Raw genomic sequence first — 11,824 nt, forward strand, 5'->3', positions numbered from 1 at the left:
CATGCACCTAGAACAGTTAGCGGTACCGTATCATCGCCAGCTTCTTGTTTCCTTCACTCGAAATGAACCATGCCAAGCTGACTCTGTACAGCCCGTTTCCGCGCTAAATCTTATATACACTACATCGAGCCATGTTGATGCGCTACGGTAGAACTGCTGCGGGTACGGTCTGTCGGCCCGTCGGCAGTAGTGGGAACTGCGAATAACTAGCAGGGCTTCTCTGTGGTAGCGGTAGCAAAGGCGCAGCTGTCTCTTCAAATGGGCGAAGGAAACGCTCCTTTCGACAGACCGAATCCTTCGTCGTTCATGGCCCCACTAGCGACTGCCAATGGCCCAACATGCGCCACTGTTCAACCACGGGTTCTCAGGCATAGCTGTACAACATTATTGGCACGCGGGGCAAATGAACGAAAAACAGCCGCAAATATAATTGGACTCCAACACGTGTCTTGCCGTTATAGCCAGCGTTCCCTTCACAGAGAGGATCTGTTAATGTTTGCAATGGCGATTACAGCCGCACTGGTATTGACACTGAATTAAACAGATATTTGATTTTCTTAACGGGCCGTCGGACAATCGCGTGCGCTGAATGACGTTCTGAAGAATCGCGAAGAAAGTGAAACGCGCTGCTCTTTCGCTCGCGTTTTGTTCATTGACGCTGTTTTACTGTTATCATCGCTGTGAAAAGTAAGAGTTTTGTGTAAGACAGTAAGCAACGGCTTATATGCCGCCTGAAGTCGCGGATCGGGGCGCGTCGCTAAAAGACCGACCGTTCAAGAAGATTACCACACAATGAAGTGCAACAGTCTGATAGATTCGCGTCGCAATGTGTGGCCAATCGATTGACGACTCGTATACTATTGTGGAGTGTGCCTTCGTTTGCTAACCGTATTGCTATGTGAGACGCGGCCTGCATGTGTATCTGCACCCGTAGATGGTAATACTGTTCTTAACGGAATCACAGTTAATTACGTCGTGGATAAGGAGGAACGTCGATAAACTGTACCATAGTTGTTGATGTGCGAGGCGGCCAAAGGCGACGCAGGACAGGACGATTTTTCTTAAACAGCATCCAGGACGTTCAGATATGGACGAGTTAGCGGTAGAAAATGCATCTTAACTAACGTAAGTATCCAAGCCCTATAAGTCTTTTCTGCCAAGCGTGCGCTCTAATGGAATCGGCACTTTTGGTCCAATGCAGATGAACTGAAGGTTTGCCTGTCCGGCTAATTGATCGTGGCTAGTCAGCGCAGCCTTCTGCATTTCCTGTACGCACATCGATAATTTCACTCCTACATTCAATCCAGTCCCCTGAACTTCGACAGTTCGGGAGTGGAAGTTTATCTTATTATGCTGGTACTGCCTGACGCCGTGAGACGACGCAGGCCTTACGTTGGGCCTTAATGGTGACAGAAATTCTCACACAATATCTGGATGAGACACGTTGCTCACAACGAAATTTTCGAATGGGATATATCAATCAAAGAGGATAATTTTGAGCAAATTTATTTGTTATAGAGTAGTTTACCGTCGAAATGGGTGCATTGCGTTAGCGCTCATTGCAGTATTCGTACGATATATTGAATCAATATTTGCTCGGTTTTCTCTTCATTCCTCCTGTGAATGCTGCCCACCACTTTATGTACACTTCTTTTACATGGACTTGTTATGATGACCGTGTTCATTGTTACGGTACCGTTGACGCAGGTAGAAAAACCCGCAGCCTAACAACGTATAAGGTACATACGTAATGTCTCTTTCAAACTATCACACGCTAACAATTAACCGAAATAGCTACATCCTTCAATTGATATATGTATATTTCATATTCTATATATACATATATATATATATATTCATATTCGGACTTTTCGTAAGATCCACCACCTAACCTAAGCTGACATAATGAAGCGCATCAGAGACATAGCTCAACAGGCCATGGAATATGGCTGTAGACGTTCGGAGCAATAACAACAGAAGTAGTGCCGGAACATTTATTGTCGTCTCGAATTTTTTTGAGCTGTTGACTGCTAAGCGCCTATTCCGACAGCTTTATGCCGCCGAACCTATAGCCGCTACTGCGATACCGTATGTTCTATCTCGAATGCTAGCAGCGAACCCCGGCCATTAGCATATTTTCCATTTCTGTTATTTCATGTTACCCAATGATGAAGATGCCAGCTATAAAAAAAAGATGAAGAAGATGCTAGCGTGATTGACAAACGCTGGATGGCTGGGCCGTTCAAGTGACAGGATGTGTTGCTCTTATGACACTCGCGGTAACGACATCCACGAACATGCTATTCCTCCGTAAACATACGTAAAAGTGCCCTATTCAGACATTGTTGCTCGAAAAGTCCTATCAAAAAGGACAGCGACATATTGAGCGACAATAGAATCATTGTTGATTTCATTGGCCTGTAGAAGGACAGGTTTCTCAGAAACAAAGAAATGATTAACGCATCACGCTTCTACTTGTATTCTATGGTCTCTTTTTGACAAATGTTGGGCAGTTGTTATTTCTAGCTACCAATAAAGCTACACATAATGCAAACGATGATGATGATGATGACAAACTCGAAATTCGCCCCCATTTATTAAGAAATGAGACGTTATTTTTATTATAATTAATATTCATATGATAATTAATGTTTGCTGACTTAGGATAATTAATGGATTATGTTATATGATTTGGTTCTAGTAACTGGAACCGAAAAGCCAAACTTAGCGCCGCCCGACGGAGCATCGGTAATTACCTGACGGTCGCACAAAGTAGTCAGATTTAATCGGATATTTTAGGTGCATTAAATCAGATATCTGATCCACACGCTAAATGGATTACTACTTCGACTACTCGTTGCGCGTTTCTGCAAACTGCCACTGGGGGCCGTTCCACTTCTAGTATATGCACTTTACGAATTATTTTAAAATAGATACGATTTTGCTGCAGAAGATATATTTAACTCTCTTTTGTTTTTAGATATTACACTTACTGAACCGCTTCACTCGATCCAACATGTAGCGCCAACACTGAGCGATATATATCGTTAAGTGACATTTCAGTCATCTAAATAGACCTCAGCTATAGTCGGGGCGTTTAATTGATGCTCCTTAATAAAGAAATTCTTTGAAACATCTGAGGATATCCCAACGCTGTCTGGCATCCTGTGAAATCGCTGATTTTCCTGAACACTTTTAAAGGCGTTAACGTTCAATGAGCTAATTGACCATGAAGGACAATTTATCGCCGATCTTGTGGGTGCTTTATAAGGCTCCAATGAACTGTGCAAAACTCCCATTAGAACTGGGTTACATCTTTAGCTTACCTTAAATGTCTATAACAGCCAATAAAAATATTTACATATATATGTATATGGACGTTCCAATGTTAAAACCATCACGACAGGCCAATCTGGTGCCAGACAATGCACAACAGACCATATGGTTACCTTAGCAAATAGCAGGCGTTACGTGACTGATACGAGCTCCCTTCTTTCCAAATACCCACTCATACGAGTGGGTATTTGGAAAGAAAATAAACAGGTCACTCAAATTTCGCCAGCCCACATACATTTATTTAATATAATTTCAAAAGCCCTCCCTCTAGTATCGCTAGCCATGATAAGAAGCACCGTAAAGTAACCAGAATTAGGGCTAATGTTAAACGATACAAAGGCAGGCGGCGGTTAGATGTTTGGGGCGTGTATAAGCTTTACCAGAGCTACTGCAGAGCTGAACCCCCTAACGTCTGCTCTGCTCCGAAACTCAAAAAATTTTTCGAGAAAGTAACAACTACACAGCAGGATGTTCGATACACGCTGAAGGCAGTGATCAGTGGACCGGTCAGTCTGCTTTGAGATGGCTGATTACATAGAATTACGTCACGTTATATTTGAATAACACGGTTCAGCGAATGGGTGGAAGTCATTTTGCTAACTAATGACCCCATGTATGCCGTGTAAGGTCATCTTCGTAAAGATCTTTCAGTATATCGTTATCCGTGCGTGCTTGTTTGTGTCACTCGTTACTAGAACGCCTCAGAGCAAGTTCATTAGTTTATTATATCGTAAAATAACATTAGGTAGCAGGTCGCTATACTATAGTTATGCTAAGCCGGTGCAGGGCTATGGTGTAACGTAGGCCTGTTTTTATCGGCTGAACATTTTTCCACTTGATAGTCTCGTACTGAAGACTGACTGAGTAAACTGACCCTCTGTTTTATCTAGTGTTTCAAAGTGTTGAAAGTTCCACAGATATGATTTCGTTTGGGAAAGTATCCGTAATAAACGTACGAAGTATAAAGTACCTCTCTTTTTGGAGGCAAATACTTCAATAGTTTGAAAAGCTATTGATGTGGGGTTAGCTGCATAGCACTCGAAAACTAGATGGATGAACACTCTTCGAAAGGGGCTCCTAAAATGTATCTGCACTAAATAAGTATATTGTTTACCTTACTTCGCGAAGTAGCTTAAATGATCTTAAAGAACGATGCTGTGCCCGAAAATAAAACTGATAGTCTCTATGGCAGATCATCAAATTTTACATTATTATGTATAATTATATTGCTAGTATATACACTGCTTTCCAGGCCTCTAAGAAATTGATAAATGCCTCTATTTCAGCTTACATATACTAGTACTTGGTGCATCACTAGTCTGCTTCTTTTATCAACAAATAAACAACAGGCAAAAAAACTTCTCATGAACGTATATCGGCTTGACATTTATCTTGTTTCGCGTATCCCTTAGTTACAGACACTTTGGATAGCCCTTGAAAATGTCATAACAGCCAAATAACAGCTGGATGCCTAGCATTCTGAAAAAAAAATTCATCTGGATTTACTTATTTAGCTGTTGTCGATATTGAATGATAAACAGAATCATTTAAGACGTAGCAAAACATATACTGGTCATCGTTAAAAATAAGTGCGGTTTACAAAAAAAAAACTGGCTAGCGTGCTACATAGAAACGCTATGGTGATCTAAATTCCAGCCTTGGAAAAAAACACCTGCAATTTTCCCATTTAGCTGAACTCAAGCTATAAACATAACATTGGCTTGCTAAAAGAAAAAACAGATTGTTGAGCTAATAACCCATTTGGGATTATGATGTTCTTGTCGTCGATAGAACAAGAAGACATTTTTAAGTTCAACAGATAGATTTGTGTTTTTATTACGGTGCCGTAATTAACATGAATAATAAATAGGCAGCATTTTGTCTATCAATGTTGTTTGAATCACATAAAATTCGGTGAGGTGTACATGTGACTCAGCTATAGCTGTATGAGGTCAACTTCACTCGACAGCCTTTTACAGAATAATATATTTTGAATTTATCGGCAGAAATCGTGGCAGTATTAGGACCGGTCAGGTTGTGTCTTAGAAAAAAAATGTCGCATTGACCGTTCGACGTATTTTACTAATGCTGCCCATGGCTTATTTTAACAAAAATCCACATTACTTTGTCTGTAGCTATATCTATGTGATCGCGCAGAACAACTTGCATATCTTCTAAACTACGCACCATTCGCAAATGGACTTGATAAATATTTACGCTATGTCTCCGATTGAGTGTGATTAGAGAATAATAAGTTTAGTTTAGAACCAAAGATGTCCTTTAGTGCCGAGCGTCAACGGAAGCCTTCAGCAGTTCGTTACTGAGGCAGCAATGGGGGCAAGATGACAATTGGAAGGTTGAAGAAGGATCTTAAGCGGAAGAACGGGCTGCTGTGGAATCTTCATTGCAACGAAAACACTTAAAGTGGATAAAAACAAAGCAAGCGATTGTTTTTTTCTCATTTTGTAAATTAAGTCAAAGACAGATATAAGGGCGTATCGGGTAGTCCAGAGGAAATATGCGTGCTTATTATTAACAAAAAACCTGCCATGACTACACCGTCGTTAGAGAACAAAATAATAAGCGTGTGTAGGAGTTCTTCCCCAAAAAGGACTATCGTGTAATTCAGCATTTCGTCGCAAGTTAGCAAAACAAATATGCCACTTTGCATAAAACGTATTCATCACAAGGGCAACCGTATCCAACTCATCGCTGACCTATTCTGTTCCCTAGATGGCGCGACATGAACGTCCCTTTTGAGAACCAGATCCGAGACTACCTTTCCTATGACAGACCTACCACTTTCTGATGGTCCATTCGAAAGGATCCATTAACGGAAAGGCTCATTTCCGTTTTCCTATTTAGCTACCGTTTACCAGCTATGGGACATCTATGCACCTGTCGCGCTTTACCCGTTCCACCTTCTAGAAAACATCTAACCGCTTGTTTGTGTATTTTTTTTTCCAAATCTAATGTTGCCACGGCGCTGTCTAGTTCTGCTCGAAAATCCCTGTTGAACTTTTTTAGCAGAAGCTGACGCATTTGAATAACAACAGTAAAGCGAAACGAGTTTTTTGTATGTGGTAATATACATCTAGCCAGCCGTCTCTCTGATGGGATATCTAATAGCGATACCGAATGTAAAACTCGATACATAGAGAAGTGGCAGGATAAAATTCTGTATTTTTCATTCTATATCCAATAAGGAAACTTAGATAGTTGTATTTGTGATGTAAGTAATTGTAGCTTTTACTTACATTACAGTTGTAAGTTAAGTGGAAGACTATTTCGAAATCACGCTCGGCTTAAACGAGTGAAGTGGATAAAACGTGTGAGATTTAACGATATTTTTACTGGAATAGACTATATTGAGAAGTACTACATTTTCTACACATGCTCGATTTTGATTTTCCGTTGATGACGTATGTTGTCTCCAGGTGCATTTACATGACCGCATGTCTCAGATCGTCAAAGTTTGTATCCTATGCCTTATGGAACAGTTCTCATGATACACACCGAGAATACAGATGGGCCAAAACCTTTGCGGGATGTTGGAAAGAAGGCGTCATTGCGATGTCTACTAAACTGTCCTGCGTATCAAAAAGCTCCCTACCTAGCTTTATGTAGGGAAGTTAATTAGCGAAAGTTGGTAAGTAACAGGTTATGGTTGACTCCATCGAAGGCCTTAACTGTAGTCACAGAACGACATTTTTTCTCTTTGAAATGCATATTGATTATTATTATTATTGCCTACAAGTGTGTTAGCAATGGGAAAGTTACACAAAGATACGATCGCATAGCGATAGAACTTCGCTATAAGCCATGAAAGTATTTAGGGTGATACTGTTCAGACTAGAATTATTCTAGTACTGAATGTACACACGATGTAGATATCGTGATAGGTATTGTTATCGTTGGCTTTTAGCAACCCAGCTGATTGTTAGCCTTCAAGCCTTGTCTTCCTATATGGGAAGAAACACAACATCTTCACCAGCTCGCTTCCCTTGAAGGCTCTAAGGCACGTAAGCTTTTCTGCAACTTAAATTGGGATCTAGATGTCGTTTAACGCGCTTCCATAAGCTTGTACGAATAATACTGAAGTTTAGGTAAATAATTGTATTATTATACATGTCCCTGACGCTTGAACAATTTCGAAAATATGCTTCCTCCCTGATAAACAAGAATCAGCGATAGAAAATAGCAACTCCTACGTTTCAAAGTAAGGAAAGCCATTTTCATTAAACTGTATTCGCCTTTTGCGTCGTGTCTACACCAACGTCAGCCTTGCTGTACACAGGAGTCTTCGGTAGGGTTCGCGAAGTTACTGAAGTATCGGAACTCATGACAACATCAGGCGTCGCGTTCTACAATGCGGTTGTGCATTTAATGCGAGCTGATAGTAAACGCGTTGAATTAGACGAGCCATGCTACTGCATAGAGTAACATAGAAATGGCGTAATTTCAAAGTTGACCATAACCTGACCATAACCATGATGTATCACTACATGACTTCACAGCTTAAACGGTTTACATTAAAACGGTACGTGCAGCGTCAGGGCAAGTGCTAAAGGAAAGGTCAGTGATATGTAATTTGCGTAAATTTATTTCCTTTGACTAGAAGTCGTCTAAAGGAAAACGAGTATCAATGTTTCATGTACCATTAAAATGCTGCGTAATTAAATAACTTAATATAATATTCGGTATTTTCGTACGAGTACCATAGGGGTATAGCCGGGACTTCTCGATCTATTTCCAGCACTACTTGCTGCCCACGTGCTTGCGAGAGGTCAACCTAACTATTGACAATCTTGTTTATTCTAGGTAGAGTATCAGCTGCTCGACAATTTTCAAGTGCTGATCTCCACTCAAAAGTTTACATAGATGTCAATGAAATTACCCGACGGTGATCTGTGGTGCACCACTGCCTTTCAGCGTTTGTAGATTTTTCGAAGTATATTTGAAACCATTGGCACGGCCGAAGTATTGATTTCCATTATCCGCTTGATACATTCAATTCCATGTTCCGTGTTAATGTGACTTCTCGTAAATAGTAGCACGCGTTCTCATCATTACGTGGGCTTTCCATGACCTGTTCGTTTTATTTTCCCCTATGTAAGCATGCTTGTTGGCTACGAGATTTCTTATTACAGTCGGCCCGTTTCATACGTGCATCAATGCTCTCCGTGCAACAGCAACAAGGATATACTATCAAACTATTTCCAAAAATCCTAAGATATTCTGGACCCATCTATTGCTTCGGTAAAGACTAAGCGGGATGCTTACTAACAAGTCGAAGCTGTTAAAATAATTTCTTAAATTCTACCAAAAAAGCTCTAGATATAGTTAATCTCCCATTATTAGTAGAGAATTCATATATAATACTGAAGAATATTCAATGAGGTCTCCGCCTTTTTTAAGCCTTTCAGCTTGTTGCTTTTTTGAAATTTACAATATCCCCTTTTTGGGTCATGCAAGGTTGAACGAGGCTCGTCTTTTCTAATAGGTTACATTAACACGTACAATCTATTACTTGGCACGTCGCTTGTAACACAAACATTTGAAGGTGCTCTTTGAAGTCGACCCATTCCGCAACCCATAGATAGAAAAGTCACGGCGTCTTGTGATGTTTAACTCCTTCGTACTAGTTTGGCAATAGATTTTATGATCTTTTAAAGATACCTCTTTATTAGAGAATGTCAAAATGTGTATTTTTTCAATTATGAAGCGTCATTTTTGATCACAACGATGACTAGTTGCCCATTAATGAACGTCTGTGAATTGTGTCCGTATTATTATATCGAAAAATAGAATCCTCTAGCTTGCGTTCTCGACACAGCATCAAGGGAACTTTGTTCCATTTCTAAGCAAAACTACAAATTGTTTACATTATACAAAAATGATGTCCAGCCGAGCCAAAGTAATACATTTCCTAATTTCCTAACCGTGATCCAAACAGACTTAGACTCGTAATGGATTGATAAAAAAAAAATTACTAACAAAAAAAACACAGAACGAATACAACATAACGACCCGCTAAATCAGCTAAGAAACCTCGCAGTACATCGTTGCTATTTAAAGGAAAGACACTTCAGCATGTGAAATAGATGTCGAACAGCAGAAACTACTCAGATAGTTATTTTTCGAGGCTAATCCAGCGCCATGTGATTGCCAGAAAATGGCGATAGTACCTGCTGCCACACTTGTGAAGGCTTTCCATGTTTAGCGGGCATTTGAATCCAGTGCGAAAAACACTCACTGCATGATTGCCGATGGCTAAATAAGCGTGGACGAACCGCACTATTGCGGCGCCGACGACTAATAGAGGTTGGTTTATGTTTCTGTTACTGGCTTCAAAACGTTCGTTGGGGCTGTTTTTATTTAAACAATATTTCACAGATACAGAGTTACAAAGGTACCCTTGTTTTGTGCTAACCACGGTATCTTATTTTATTGCTATACCTTGCAGCCACTCCTCGCGTGACCCTGTCCGCAATGCCGCAGGCCAACAAAGAAATCTTTTAGACAGCATCATTATTTAGAAGTTGTTGAGTTAAATGTGTGATTGTGTTTACCTCGCGCTCCAGATTACGAACGAAGCGCTATATTTTTCTATTCACGTTGGTATCCGTTGCATCGACGTTGAAAGTAAGGCAACCTGATAGCCAAATTCATATTATCGTATGTTCTTCGAATCTTCACTCGTCGTGATTCTTGCTGCTTCAGTATGCAAGTTTCGCTTTGACCGCTTTAACAACCGTCGTGTCTTTCTTTTAATTGATATTTTACTGGTAACATTATAGCAATCACTATTATTTTACTAGCATCTGTACGCTACGTATACATGCTGTACTAGGCGTTTGCAGGGGCTGTAACCCTCCATTTCGGCTTGTTTTACAGTAGAACTAAACAGCTGATGATAGAGCACTCTCGCTAGAAGTCCCCTATTCAATGACGTGTCTAAATCCACTACATTGTGGTGAAGCTATGGTTTGGACGGCCAAGCTTCTCATCGAGCCAATCCACGAAGTCGCCGCTTCTGTATTAAATAGGGTCTTCAAGGTAGCGTGGTTCCTCATGACAGAAGACCCCTGACCCGACTTGCGAGGTCAAAAATAACCGATTGTATCCGGAGAGGCATGATTCTAGAATGAATGAGAACTCGGCTGCCCCTTTTCGACAAGGGCAGAAGGCAGCGCGGTCTTAGTGTTCGGTACATACTTTTTACAATAAAGAAATACTTGTTGTTCTCTAGCATCGACCTTGCCTTTGCTTCCACTCGCATTGCCCTAGATAGTTTTAGCAGGAAACACTAATGTCCACTTCAAGATTCAAATCCAGAAATTACTGACTTCAGTGAACGGATACACAACACACTATATATATACTGGCCGTATGTTTATTTTTATTCTAAATACAATTTTAACGATACGTCTGCACGTATGAGGATCGGTGAGAGTCAGCTCAAAATCACATCGAGATAATTAAATTGTTTCTTTCTATTTCACTTCAGCTCGTGAAGAGATCTTATCCCGTCAAATTAAGACGTAACGACTGTTGTCGATGGCAGATGCAACCGGTAGAGTGAGCGGAGACAAAATCTATGTGTTTTATCTTAACGCTCATCATTTTCACTAACGCCTAAATAGAATGTTTCATAGAAAATTAATTCGGTGTAAAATCTTGTTCTACTACGATCATAACTACGATCAATTAAACGGTTAGCAAGACTAAATTAGTGGGCAATGAATGAGAGAAAAAGGTTTATTCAGAGAGCCCCGTTTGCAGAACCGTACAACCGATAACCCTAGGTAATATAAGCTCGCCTTTTTTCCTGACGGATGGCACCGCCAGTCTCTCGATTACCATGGCGGGGGGTTGATATCTGTCCGACAGTCACAAGCAAAGCAAGCTCATTTTTCCGCTATCTTTTACATTAATCACCAGCGACTTCTAGTGGAATAGCTACATTTTGGCTGTACCAGAGTATCCGCTTGCACATAAAGGTTTCACTCTGTGTTGGTAAAATGGTAAGAAGGATGATGATTATAAATCACAAAGAAGACGGGAGAGCAAAGAAGTTCACTCTTCTCTCTCTCAGGGAAGCACCATTATAACGATAAATTCATTGCCCACTAAAGTTAACCTAAAGGCCAACAGAGGAAGTTGTGAATTTCATAAACTGTTAGTGTTATCTGAAATTCCTGCTGTAAAAGTTTGCCGTTTGTTACCTTGGGTACTTTAACTGCACAAGTTCCTGCGCGTCACATCTCTGCTTTTTTAGTGTTAACAACCCTTTCGTGTCAATTATATCGGACGACGATGTCTTTCTTTTTCGTTTATCATACATATTCGTTTTTGGACTATACCAAAAAAAGCTGTTATCAATTGTTCCAGTTTAGCGTGGAATGATGAATAGTGCGGGAATACATAAAATCAGAATAAACGCTTACTGCGCAATAAAATCAGCATATTTCCATTTTTTATTTTA

General features: G+C 40.3%; 1 protein-coding gene across 5 annotated transcripts in view; it reads right to left on the minus strand.

Annotated features, from left to right (window-relative positions):
- Positions 1–11,824, minus strand: part of LOC111251887 (atrial natriuretic peptide receptor 1-like) — a 149,357-nt gene that overhangs the window by 40,806 nt on the left and 96,727 nt on the right. Inside the window, exon 1 of one of the 5 annotated variants that reach the window (XM_022808980.2) lies at positions 8–183. The exons of the other annotated variants lie outside the window; for them this stretch is intronic. The gene's annotated coding sequence lies outside the window, so the exon portion shown is untranslated. Of the gene's footprint in view, positions 1–7; positions 184–11,824 lie in introns of those variants that run through there. 5 annotated transcript variants of the gene reach the window in all.

The sequence above is a fragment of the Varroa destructor genome, unplaced genomic scaffold (assembly GCF_002443255.2).
Source record: "Varroa destructor unplaced genomic scaffold, Vdes_3.0 BEIS01000005.1, whole genome shotgun sequence".
Taxonomy (NCBI): Eukaryota; Metazoa; Arthropoda; class Arachnida; order Mesostigmata; family Varroidae; genus Varroa; species Varroa destructor.